The 13,811-nt window shown below is 42.1% G+C and overlaps 2 protein-coding genes across 5 annotated transcripts in view; one reads left to right on the top strand and one right to left on the bottom strand.

The window, feature by feature from the left end:
* The window catches only part of INSYN2A (inhibitory synaptic factor 2A), an 80,412-nt gene extending 71,175 nt beyond the window's left edge, over positions 1-9,237 (bottom strand). Inside the window, exons 1-2 of one of the 2 annotated variants that reach the window (XM_084841448.1) lie at positions 9,050-9,227; positions 8,640-8,755 (exon numbers count right to left, since the gene is read on the bottom strand). The gene's annotated coding sequence lies outside the window, so the exon portion shown is untranslated. Of the gene's footprint in view, positions 1-8,639 lie in introns of both variants that reach the window. The other variant, XM_084841449.1, reaches the window with a different exon arrangement.
* Positions 1-13,811, top strand: part of DOCK1 (dedicator of cytokinesis 1) — a 556,714-nt gene that overhangs the window by 252,482 nt on the left and 290,421 nt on the right. The gene's annotated exons all lie outside the window — the stretch shown is intronic.

The following is a 13,811-nucleotide window of genomic DNA, read 5'->3' as shown; positions in this document are numbered from 1 at the left end:
GCAGGATGGGAAGGAGTAACAGAAGCAATTTTTGTCTCTCCAGCCTCCTTTTTTCACATTTTCCTCTGGTCTGAACCTATCTACAGTAGTCGTGCTGGCAGGGCTGGGGCTGAAATAGCCATATCCTGCCCTCCCTCCCCCCCCAACCTCCACTGGAACAACCCCCCTTTTGACCTCTATGAGGTCATCTGAGGCTACTTTTGCAACCTTGGAAAGCAGGCTTTATGGTTCTTTCCATGGAAGCTGCCAGGGGGCAGTGCGAAGGATCCCCTGTTGGACTCCCCCTCCCAAAGTTGTACCAGTACAGCTCCAGCAAGGGAAATCTGAAAAATCCTGTCGTCTCCAGGGACTATAGGATTGCACCCGAAGTCTATCAGGCACAGGCTGATTAAGAATCTCTAGATCTGCAATTCAACTTCAAAGGGAAGAATCAGGTCCTGCTTTAAATCCTGCAGGATTTGTGCTTTCATATAAAAAGAAGGAAATGCTATGTTTCTAGCCCTCAGGCATCACAGAAATATGTCTGAAAACAGTTTCTAAGGTGAGAAAAGAACTTAGAAAACAGAGTCTGGGAGGATTTCCAGAGTCAGAGGGTGAAATTGGTTTTAGCACAACTGTTTTTCTATTTATCATATTTGTATCGTGCCCTTTTCTCCAAGGAGCTCAGGGTAGCTTACATGGGATTCTCGTTTAATTACAACACTGTGAGGTGGGTCTATTGAGAGGTAGGAATTAGCCAAAGGCCAGAGAGTGAGCTTCCTGGCGGAGCAGGGATCGGAATCCAAGTCTCCTTAATCTAGACCGAACACTCAAGCCATTACTATCATTTCCTTCTTTATACCTCATTTTCGGTTTGTCTGGCTTATAAGCCTGTTCCAGAGCTGCTGTCTTCATGCCCTACTTGTAAGATTTCCAGTCACCTGACCAATTTTGCTCACAAACTATTACTAGAGCTATCTGTTGACCTGCACATTTGTCTCTTATCCCAAGTTGTAATGTTCCTGACAGGAGGGCTATAATGCCTATCTTTATATTTTGGTGGCTTATGACAAAGGTGAAAGGAGAAAGTGCAAAAGCTGGGTTGCAGTTAAACCTCAAAAAAACAAGATTATGGCAACCAGCTTGATTGATAATTGGCAAATAGAGGGAGAAAACGTGGAGGCAGTGACAGACTTTGTATTTCTAGGTGCAAAGATTACTGCAGATGCTGACTGCAGCCAGGAAATCAGAAGACGTTTACTTCTTGGGAGGACAGCAATGACAAATCTTGATAAAATAGTGAACAGCAGAGACATCACACTGACAACAAAGGTCCGCATAGTTCAAGCAATGGTATTCCCCGTAGTAACCTATGGCTGCGAGAGCTGGACCATAAGGAAGGCTGAGCAAAGGAAGATAGATGCTTTTGTGGCGCTGGAGGAAAATTCTGAGAGTGCCTTGGACTGCAAGAAGATCAAACCAGTCCATACTCCAGGAAATAAAGCCAGACTGCTCACTTGAGGGAATGATATTAAAGGCAAAACTGAAGTACTTTGGCCACTTCATGGACAGGATACCCTGGAGAAGATGCTGATGCTAGGGAAAGTGGAAGGCAAAAGGAAGAGGGGCCGACAAAGGGCAAGATGGATGGATGATATTCTGGAGGTGACAGACTCGACCTTGAGGGGGCTGGGGGTGGCGACAGCCGACGGGAAGCTCTGGCGTGGGCTGGTCCATGAAGTCACAGAGTCGGAAGTGACTGAACGAATAAACAACAACAAATCCTAGAGGTTAATGTTAATTATGACTTGCAAGAAGGGCAAGAGGTGGGAAAATAAGAGAGAGAATGGGCTCATCCAGGGGGAGTTCTCTTATTCAGATCATGTAGCATGCTCATGCGCACTGCCTGATCATTCCTCCTTGGCTCCTCCTGCAAATAGTAGAAGCTAAACAAACTACAGACCCTCTGTCTTCAGTTCATTTTATTGTGATGTTCAAACCAGAGATTCTGGCTTGTCTTTGCCCAAACATGCCAGACTCATAAACCAACAACAAACTATGGCTTATGGCTTGTTTAGGGGGAGACAAGTTAGAATCTCCAGTTCAGATGTCATGATTAACTAGGGATGTCAGAAAATTCCGCCACAGAGCTCAGTGAGGCCGAATGCCAGTGCGCGAAACAGGACACCTACCTGCTGCCATTCGCACTGACTTGCGAATGGTGGCCGTGGCCGCCATTCACTTCATCACTATAGCCGTGATAGACTACGTATTTACGTAGGCTATCACAGCCAAAAAAAAAAGGGAACGCAAATGGCAGCCGCCGTAGCCACTGCCATTTGCGTTCGCTGTTGATAATATGTTTGTTGATATTTACGTAGCCTATCACGGCAAAATACAGGGACGCAAATGGCGGCTGCTACAGCCACCTGCATTTGCGTCCCTGCAGGCTGCCCAGCAGCCAGATGTCCGGCTGTGGGCGGCCCCAGCCGGCAGCTCTGCAGAATGTCCAGGGAGCGGAGCCAGCCAGAGAGAATTTTGGGGGGAGGGACGGAGCGCCTCGCCCCCACCGCGAATGTCACCCTTCGAAAAGGTAAGTGACTTTCGTACATCCCTATGATTAATAAACCACGGCCATGAGGTCTGTAGTTTGTTTAGCCACTCCCACTGGCAGGAGGAGCCAAGTGGGAGAGAATGGGCATCAGTATGCTTGTTTGAGCATGATAAGCCAGGATTCTCCAGATACCTGGCTTATCATGACCCATGAACCAAGCCAATGTGACCCATGTTTCAAAAGGCTTATGCTCCCTTAAGAATTTGACAGCAGGGCAACATTCAGGAGGAACATTTTGTTCGCTCCTCACTTTTTCCCCAAGTTCAAAAATGTAGCAAAAACCCCTGAACTGCTGTTATTATTAGGAACCCTAGGAAACCCAATATGTGGTGAAGTACTGAAATAATTGCTTCTAAAACACTTTTCAGGCCCTCCTTAAAATCCATTTCTTCAATCACGTTTCCTCTAAATTTTCCTCAGGCACTCCTTATTCCCCAGTACTTCATAAGGGCTTGCTCACAGTTTCTTAACTATATTTGCATTGCCTTTTGAGAGAGAGAGATTATCATTAACTAATAAATACACAAAAGTGCAACAAAAAGCAACTAAAGATGAAACCGTATAATCTTAAAAAGTTCAACAAAAGGGGAAGAACAGAAAAAAAGAAATTCACGACTTTGAATGGCACTATTTTTTTTTTAAAAAAACAATCCCATGGCTTAACAAATAACACTAAAGTCTTTACTACAAACTTCAAATAAGGCCCAACCTCGTTATGTGTAGCCAGCCACCGCTCCAACATCATATACATTCACTGTGCCAATAATTAAGTAAGACTGAGGATATTAAAAATAAATGGAAATTCCATGCTAGGTCTTCTGAAACAATATGTGAAATGATAAACTATGAAATAATACTTTAGGAGGGAATCCAAGCACTCATTTATCTTGGGAATAGTAGAGCACTCCCTGGGGCTGTTTTAACAACGGATGTATGTTCTACTTGGAGAGGCAGTGTCTTGACATAATTCTGTTTCACTGAAAGTTTAGAATTGGGCTGGGAAGGCAATTTCTATAGAATTCTATTATGTAGGATTATACTGTTTGGTGAAAACTGTTCTTTTTGTTTTGTTTGTTTTCTGGCTCTTGCAGTTTCTCCCCTACCATAGCTTGGGGGTGAGTTCACACATGGAGATGTTTTCAACATCACATAAAAATGTGCCTCTGTGAATTGGCCACCACAGATAGCTTTCATATTGATTCACATCATTTCAAGTACAATGCATTTAATGGAGACATTTCCCATATCTATCTGCAAGTCATGGAGTTATGAGTCATCACATCATGCAATATCAACTCATGCACTTGCATGTGTAAATCAGTCTTTTCAAAAGTGCTTCTTAGTGATATGATAAATGCTCACTATTATTAGGAAACCAGTCCATGTCTGTTGGTGATGTAGTCCCATATGGGGGTCTTGAGTGTGTTGTCATAGATGAAAATTGAACCAGCTGCACTGATGTTAATGGGCTGACCAGTAAACCCGATGGGGAAAGGAGGAAAAGTAAGCACTTGCACTTATAAAACTCAGAGAAATTAATATGCCAGGGCAATATTATGCAAAAGTATGCACACAAAATGAATTTGCCTGGGAAATGTTTATTTCTAAAGTCAGACATTTTTCTTTCTTTAAAGCAACTGATTAGCTTTGTGCTCCACGAATACAGTAGTATTTTTACTCTTTCTGAAAGCTGTAAATGATGCAGGAAATATGTTTCATAGTGTTGATGTGCCACAGAAAAACATCTGATCGTGTTCTGTATAATTAATAATGAATCTAAGGACTTCAAGATATGCTAATGTGAATAATACATTACTTGTAACATTGCATGCTGTCATGTAACGCTATGTCTTATTTGCAACTCCGTGTCACTTCTCCAGTTTTGCAGAAAGGCCCTACATAGTAATAATATTGCACTGAAGTCCTTAAGACTGAAATCCAGTAACCACTTACCTGGGAGTAGGTCCCAATGAATTCAACGGGACTTACTTCTGAGTAGGCATGATGGGATTTTGCTGTAAAACCCTTAATTTTGGAGTACTTCATCAAGTTACGACATTGTCTATTGCAGAACAAGAATTATAGGCTAGGACCAGAATCAAAGTCCTACTTAGGATTTATTTTATTTTTTAATGTTTAAGCCAGTAACCCTCCTCCAGTTTCAAAAGTATCTTGTCATGGTATAAGGGGAAACACATCCATAGCCCCACTGGACATGTGAAGTAGTTGTATTGTTCTTTAAATATTGGCATATGTTTCTTACTACTCCCATGCCTATTATATATGATGAGTTTTTACAGTAACTTATTTAAGCTGTGCTTGTGATGATGCAGAACATGACGCATGTAATAAGCAACTTTGACTTGCAGAGTTATCTTTTGAAACCATTTATGCCAACTGGCCCTCCTTTGGACTAGGACATTGTTGGAGTGGCCTTGATGTCATAGTTCAATAGCTTTGTGAGACTATGCTTACATTTTAAATACACATTTTTTGTCAAAAGATTAAGTTTCAGTAACTTCACTATCAGCTTGGTTGCAACCAAGGACAATTGCCTAATGCTGTTATGTAGTAACTTGCTCTGTAATAATCTGAAGAAAATCCTTTTAAAATAATACATGTTTTCTTAATGAACACAACTATTCTTGTTGAATGTGAATTTCCAAGCAACAGGATAATGACCTGTGGGAGATGGGAAAGAACAGCAGAAAGACTTCAAAACTTGGAGTGGGGGTGTGGGGGAGTGTTCTTTATGGCCTCAAATGGGGGCAGCAGGGATGAACAAGAAATTTCTTACTTTTTCTTTCAGACTAAAATACTAATTGTTACACAGCTAGTTCATACTGTTGCAAATCTCTTTGATCCCAGAATCAAAGTAGAAATAACGTTAGTGATGAGAAGACTACAAGTGTGCTTGACTGACTGCATTACTAAAAATTACCAACTAAACAACATTAGGACTTGATGCTGAAATGTACTACTTTCAAATATACAGAACATATGTAGGTATTTGGTGCAGGAGTGCAGTCTGGGAGTCTGCCAAGCATTTTGCTCATGCAATATGGTGGCAAGGCATTGATACGACACAGACTCTGGCTCCTTTTGCTTTACACTTGCCTCAGATTCTTCCATCCTCTATATCAAGTGGAAGAAAGTGATGAATGTTTGAAAATACATACATAAAACTAACAAGTCAAACTAACATGTGAAAAGACTTGAGAAGCTTTTTTGAAGTCCATGGATCTCAAAGTGAAAGTTCAGAATAAGAAACTATGGAACTTTCCGACATGGATTCTGAGTCTGAGAATAAATATAAATAATAAATACGTTATTATTTTCAAGAAAAAATCATTCACTGGCAAACTCAGATACTCATATAATAGATAAAATTATAATCCTTATTATCCAGTTACTATGACACTTGCTGACTGTGTATGACAGTGAAAGAGCATTAACCTCTTCAACAGCATTATGAAGTGTAACTTAATATCCACATATATTACTCCTTAAGTACATTATGTGTTTATTTTTTTAGCTTTTTCTCTTAAAATTTGTTTCCTCTGTTTATGTATTATAATATTGAGGTTTACTGCAATGATGATGGTTTCTACTTCCAACGTTTTAACTTTATGTGACGTATTTCATGTTTTTAAGAGGAACATGTATGGGGAAAACCAGGAAAAAAACCCTGTCTCCTCTTCCTGCCCCCTCTGCTTGCTAATTTATATCTCTAGTGGTAACTACCCATCATAGCTTTGTTGTTCATGTGTTCTACCATTGGTTGTTTGGCTTCATATTATCGTTGGCTGATTTCAATTTAGCTTTTCCCAATTCTAATTTTGACATCAGTTGGCAAAATAGTTAACTTGCAAAACGCAAAGATGTTTCTGCAAGAGTGGTGGTTGTTGGCTTAATGAATAAACCTGTGCACTGAATGTTAAGCAGTTTAAATGCCTTTCCCTTGGATCAGTAACTAATGGCTTCCTTATTATCATTATTTTTATTGTTCAACTAGTTCTTGGTTAGTTAGCACATTTAGAAGTAAGGCTTTCCTGAAAGGAGAAGCAATTTATTTTGTTCATTTTTTTTTAATGAAGGGATAACGTCATAGCATTTTAATCAAGGCTCCAATAATATCCAATCTGATGCAAGAAGGTATTTATAATAAAAGTTCAGGTCTTATAATATTGATTTATAATCAAGTCAATATAATACCATACAGAACACTGTAGCATGCCATACACCTATTTTCTTTTTGTTTTTAAACTATGCAAAATAGAAGTAGATTAGCAATACTCCTAATATACAAGCTATTAGACATGCTAATGTTATATTTACAAAGCAAATCATTAATCTGCTTATATGCAGGAGTATAAAATAAATGCTAAAACAAAACCAAGCTTCGTTTCCAATGTTACTTTCCCATCTAAGTTATAACAAAATTCATAAAAATTAACATACATGTGCCTCTTCTTTGTTTTCATGTTTACTATTAAAATACTAATATGGCTAAAATACTGTGACTGCGTGAAATATATTGGAATGGTCACATCATGAGATATCTAGCTAGTAGTTTTTCATCCAGCGTCTTGATGTTAACCTTGATATGCACAGAATATAAATATGAAAGGTATGCCCTCTGGAATGCGTACATTTAAGCAATCCATCATATGTGGTATATGTATACCATTGCTTTTTGTGTGATTTTGCTTTGCAGTATGTCTTAACAGCAGATCATAGTTTAAAAAATAATTTTAAAAAGCTATCTTCTGTAATTGAGATGGAGGGGGAATGGATCCTTCCAAACTTCCTAGTTCCGGTTCCTAATGAGTTAAATATTCTCTACTATGCCTGTGTAGGATTGAAGCTGTTTAGACAGACAAGGTCGAATTTAAACCGCTTCACTGCCTAGTGTAGCATTGTAAGACAAGAAGAGGGGGTGCTATTCCTTTGGGACAAACCTCTTGAGCTACATCTACACAAATACAGCATTTTGTTCCAGGGCTTTCCGGAGTGTCAAGAACAGCCAGAAGCTTATCTTTAAACCCTTCAGCCTTCTCCCCCTCCCCCAAATCCAGGCTAGCTAGCTGCAATCTTTGTCGCCCCATTATTATTGGAGCTCGCTCTAGCGTTTTATTAAGTAGATAGGCTGAGGTCACAGGAGAGGATTTTTATTCGAGTGCTAACGACGCAAGGCGGAAACTCCCGTCAGCATGAGGCAGCAGGACGCAAGGTCCCAACGAGATGGCCCCTTTGACTTTGGAGCCTGATGTGCGCTATTGCCCTTTGTCTCGTTCGCCCGATGCAGTTTAATAGGGCTGCCTATTTAAACGTGTTGAAAGGGCACACAGTATGTGTTGGGGGTGGGCAGCGTTAGATCAGAATCCATTATTTCAGAGCAGCACACTTCCCTCCAAAAGCCAACACTTTCAAAACCTATATAATATAACGTGTGAGTGAGTCAGAGGTACTCTACTGCACTGCAAGTTATTGGCGAGGATATCTGCTTGTAGTATAATCCATTATCATGCAGATCGGTGGGAGATCTAATTACAGTCTCTTCACTGGGGAAAGGAGGGGTGGTGTGGGGAGGGGGTGTTATTCTTTAGAACCAATAACCTGGAGTGCTTAGTTTGAAATCAACCCCCGGGGAAAACAGCAGCACTTCCATCAGAGCACTTTAGCAGCTTCCCGTAACTAATAGTGCCCCGTGCAAGGTTTCTGATATTTTTCTAGAACGTTGATATTCTTGGACATGTGGAGTGTTATTCCCCCAGCTTCCTCGCCTCTCCCGCTCATCTGCTGTGAAACTTGTAAGATGCAATTACGATTGCAGGCAGCTACGTACTATTGCATAACACGATCCCCCCCCCTTTTGGAAATTTACGCTTTTCATATTTGCTTACACTTCTCCCTGTGAAGTTTTAATTAGGCAGCCATGGTAACTCACTATTTTCATGAAGCCTCTTTCCAGCGAGATGCTGAGGGTTGTCAGGCAGTCTGATCCCTCTGGAATTTGTGGGCTGATTTGCAGTGCGATGCTTACCTTACTACGCTTCCTTACAAATAAGTAAAGGTCTGTGCAGTTCCTTTGCGATGATGCATCTCTCCCAGCTCACTTCTGCAAGCTTTCAGAGCAACGATCCACTCTTGTAAGAGCATCTGCTGCAAGATAACACCCAAAGGATTATTTTAAGAAATTCTTGCTTCCCGGAGACTTGGTCACCGCTGTCCAACACCACCTCCTGCTCTTTCTCCTCCTCCTCCTCCTCGTTAGATTTCGCAATGAAACATTAATTCAACCGTGACTGGTTGAGGCAATTGTCGGAGTAGCAGCAGAAGCCGCGCAGTCCCGAAAATGTCCTCATTTACTGCAATTGCCTTCAATGAGATCTCAGATCCGCTTAAAGGAATAAAATAAGGGAGAGGGAGGAGAAAAAGGGGGTGGCGGGGAACCTCTCGGCAGCCCCCGCTTCAACCCCGGCTTTCCAGATCTGTTCACTTTGAAGCATTCTCTGTAGTCCTTCCTGTCTTGCAGGCAGAGGATTCGGGCAAGCTCAATTCCCTCCTACTTTGGGGAATGCACGAGAAAGCGGGGAGCGTGTGCTGTTCTGCTGGCGCTTGCTCTGTGAGTGTGTGTGAGTGAGCGCGCGTGTGCCTCTCGCCGGAGGAGAGACGGGAACTGGCGCGGGTTCTCCACTAGGGAGAGTTCTCGTGTGCCCTCTGATGCAGGCGGGCTGCCTGCGACTAGGAACTTGTTGAGTTTAGCAAGCAATCCTTCAAATAATAGGCTCGTAGATGGAGAACTAGTGACAGCAGGGAGAGGAGGGGCCATCCATTAGCTTCTGGAGCGTTTTGGAAATTGGAGGAGTGGGTGGGGAGCGAGAGGAAATAAGCTATCTAGAATGAGTCTTGACTGACTGCTTTTTAAGGTTTTATTGTTGGTCATTACAATTTAAATACAGTTTCTAGGTCCATGTCAGTGTGTGTGTGTGTGACTGAATCTGAGAGACCAGTACAGCTGAATTAGCATTTTCTTTATTAAGACTTGAATTTTATGGGCTGCTTAATTGAAAGAGCAAAGCAGCCATTTATTTATTTGTATTTGTTTCTGAAAGTTCTGGAACTACAGGATCCTCTCTTAATCCCAAAAGTATATGAGTGGGTGGGCAGTTGCTGTACATTCTGAGCACCATTCTTCTTTGGTGTTCAAGTTTTGAGTTTTATCAGTATTGGCTACAACGTAAACATCCGGCGGAGGGAGGGGGGAGTTTGTTCCTCCACCAGTTTTATGCATCTTGTGAAAAAAGTAGTCAGGTGTGGGATTTTTTAAAAAACAGCACAGCAAAACCTTTCAAGTCAGTAAATTGCACAATTTAAGGAACAATCTCAGGTTACCTTTAGTTTTCTAGTATGAGTTCTTGCTGCCAGAGGCAGCATGATCCAAAGCACATTACTTAGATATATGTCTGGTTGAGTTCAGTGGGATTTCTAGCAAGTGGACTTAAGAGTGCAGCCTTAATATTGTTACTGTTGTACAGGTATGGACTTGAGTGTGGTATATTGTGCATTTTAAATAAATTGGGAAGATTAGATTAATGTATGCAAATTCATTCTGCTTATAGAATGTGCACCTTTTGTTTGCATGAGGTTTGTTGGTGTGTGTTTTACTAGAAATCTAATTTTGTACTTAAGACATTGTTCAGTTTTCTCAATGTGTGCTTGAACTCTGAGATCAGTGGGAAATGATCAGTACTTGCCTTTGATCATCAATACTGTTTTGGATGTGGAGAATACAGAGACTGTGTCAAGCCCAAATCTCTTAAGATTATCCCAGATAACACTCTGTCTGTTTTTTTTTCTGTTTGCTGTGGAGTAACACAGGATAAGGCCATTACTGTTGATAGCTTTCATGCAAAGAGACATCTTTTCCCTTTACTCTGGTGGCAAGAGCTGTGCATGCTTTATATTGGGGCATAACCAACCATCAGTTCTCCTGTGCCATGGAAGCCATTAGGTAGGGCAGCTGAACAAGCTGCTTTTTTCAGGACAGGTGATTTATAGGTTAAATTTATGGCCTGATATTTTAATTGACTGCATTGTTGCCCACAGAGAAACGGGGGTTGGCTTTAATTATCTTGACACAGGCGCAGTTCATGGATTATGCCAGCCTCAATGCAGTCCCTGTGGTAATTGCTATGGGGAACACCATAATACGATACAGTGGTGTTTTCCATGATATTAGGGGTAGGATGGCAGATGGCAGGATACAGGCACTCCTTCTGTTGCATCCTACTTGCTGGATGACTACTATGCACTGGAACAAACTGGCCCAACTCTTGATAGACTATTCATTTTTCTGGTGTCCCTCCTATGAACCTCCTTAGCTTAGGCTTTATATACTTATAGTCACCATGCCTTCTGGGCTGACCAGCAGAGGTAACTAACCTCTGACTATATGGCTGAGTGAAGGACTAAACGAGTGATGTAGTATTATGACCAGCTCTAACAAATGAAAATAGCCAGTTGTGTGTGTGTGTGTGTGTCTCCTGAGGAATCAACTAACTATTCACACACCAAAGAGGTGCAAAAGGCATCTCCCAAATATAATATTTAGCACTGTGGAAGAACATCTAGCTGAAAGATTTATTTTTCCCACTAGTACAGTTCCCTCTTAACTGCCAATAAGGACTTGTGTAGCAAGTGAGCATAGAAATCATATTTTATTATTACATCACTGTTTTCCTTTTGTTCTTCTTTTCTTTCTTCATAGATTGTGAGTGGTGTTGTAGCTCAAAATATACAGTCAAAACATATCCGGAACATAATTATAACTAATAACAATGGAGAAATTGTGCATTCCCTTTTCTGGCATTTTTACTTTTTATTATTAACAGGGGAATAATCTGATGTTAATCAGGCTAATGAAAATCCAGAAGTATTCAGGGGAAAAAGTATTCAGTTATTAGAGAGCCAGTGTGGTGTAGTAGTTAGTGGAGGAGTAGGCAACCTTTTGGAGCCCATGGGCACATTTGGCAATTTGAGAAACTATTCTGGGCACCACCACAAAATGGCTGCCATGGAAGATATGACTAGTCGCAAAGGACAAGTAATCTGCCCAAATGACGGTGTGTGTGTGTGTGTGTGTGTCTGATCCCCAATCCACTAAGCAACTCCTTTGAATCTACAGTTTTCAGTTCCTTGACAAATCTACTCAAAGAAGGCAATTTTTTTCCTCCCACCTCTGCCAGCCGACTCATTCCCCCTATATCTTTTTCTCTCTCACCATCTATAGGCATATGGACTCTCACGCATCACCCTCCCCCCTCCCTGCAAACAGCCATCCTTTATCAATTTACACATGTGCGCATGTAAGCAAGCACCCCATGTATCCTTAATGCATAGATACAGGCATACACACACACACACACACACACACTTCACTGCAAGCACATGAGAAACCACATTCCTTTTCAGGATCCCTCCAGAATTCTCTCCTAAAGCCTTCCTCTTTCTCACACTCATGCAGCCTCTATCCATTCAGACTTGGAAGCACACGACCCTTTCCAACCCCCATTTCCAGTTGCTCCTAGTGGGCTTCCCCAGCCTCCACTGGCTTCCTGCTTCTGCTCTTATCCTCTCCCTGTGGGATTCCTGCTGGCTTTCTTGAACCCTCCTGTCCCTAATGGCTGGCTCCCCGCCCCTGCTGCTCTTTCTAGCCCCCTGCTGTTCTTTTTAGCCTCCTTCCCCTAGCTTACCAGACAGAAGTAACAGAAGTTCTTTTCCCTTCTTTCTTCTTTTGTGTGTGCGGGTGGCGGCTGGGTGTGGTGCAAAGGAAAGCATTGGCCTGCAATCACCCAGCTAATTTCCTAAGAATGTCTCTGAGCCCCATGTGTGACCCAGAGCCATTCATGGGAACTGAAGATGGCAGTGGCTGGAGGGCCTCACTTTGCTTTGAAGCAATCCCAGCTGCTGGTAAGGAAAAATAAAACGTGGGAGGGTAGGGCACCTTGGCAGGCACCAAAAACATATCTTGGGGCACTGCCACTGCCCATGGGCACCACGTTGCCTCCCCAGGGTTAGAGTGTTGGACTAAGATTGAGGATACCCAGGCTCAGCCATGAAGCTCACTCACACACTCTTAATGTAACCTACCTCACCTAATCGGTGTGCCAATACATTTGAGGGAGAGAGAACTGTGTTCTCCGCCTTGAATGCCCCGGAGGGAAAGTTGGATATAAATGAATAAAAAATAGCTTTTGGTAAAATATCACTTCACCAAAATGTGTAAGCGCATCCGATTTTTCTGTCCAGTTATTTATCGTTGTTATGCCACCAATGTACATGGCACTTTGCAGAGTATAATCACTAAAAAAGACAGGTCCCTGGACAGGTTAGTTTACAATTTAAATTTCATCAGTGGAGGGACAGAAAAGGAAAGCCATAGGATAAGGGTAATGGAGTGCATTCCTGCAAATCCATTTGCATGGCTTTGTTACAATTTGAGGGAAGACTAAATCCTTCACATATTATATTTGTGAAGGAGTTCTCATACGAGTACCAGGGAACAGCACCACATCTCTAGTTTTGCCCCTGGTTTCCTGCAGCTTGCCCCTATGTCCACACCTTAGCAGTGGACATTTGAAAGGGAAAGACTACATGTGTATTCTTTTCCCTGGCAGACATCCACTCCAAACACATGGATGGTGAGGGTGGGGACCAGGTAAGCCATGCAGCCTCAGAAGCGGGGCCGGCAGCATGGTGCCACTTCCTGGTCTTATGTGAAGGACCCATCATATATATAAATAATGTGTGAATGGGGTGTAAATATTTAAGCCAAAGGATCGAAAGGCAAGATAGATTTTGAGGAGATGAAGGAAGAGGGAGAAGTGGCACAACATAGTTCTGCGACAGAGTTCCAGGCATACAGGCCAGCAAGGGAGGACAGGTAACATTGTTACCTGTAAGACAGGTAACAAGAGCAACAGTCTCTTGAATGCCTAAAGGTTGTACAGCTAGGGGACTAGTGGTCACAGGCAGGTATGTAATGGGAAATAAGGTCAGAAAGAGAGAGGAGGCAAAGTCATTAACAGCTTTATTAAACTTTGCGTATTAATTTGCCTTCATAGTAGAGCTAGTGTGGTGTAGTGGCTAGAGTGTTGGCCTGGGAGCTGGGCGATCCGGGTTCTAGTCCCCACTCAGCCATGGAAGCTCACTA

The sequence above is a fragment of the Heloderma suspectum genome, chromosome 3 (assembly GCF_057233095.1).
Source record: "Heloderma suspectum isolate Gila_16-S chromosome 3, 16-S_ref, whole genome shotgun sequence".
Lineage (NCBI taxonomy): Eukaryota > Metazoa > Chordata > Lepidosauria > Squamata > Helodermatidae > Heloderma > Heloderma suspectum.
This window is presented reverse-complemented; position numbering and strand designations above follow the sequence as displayed.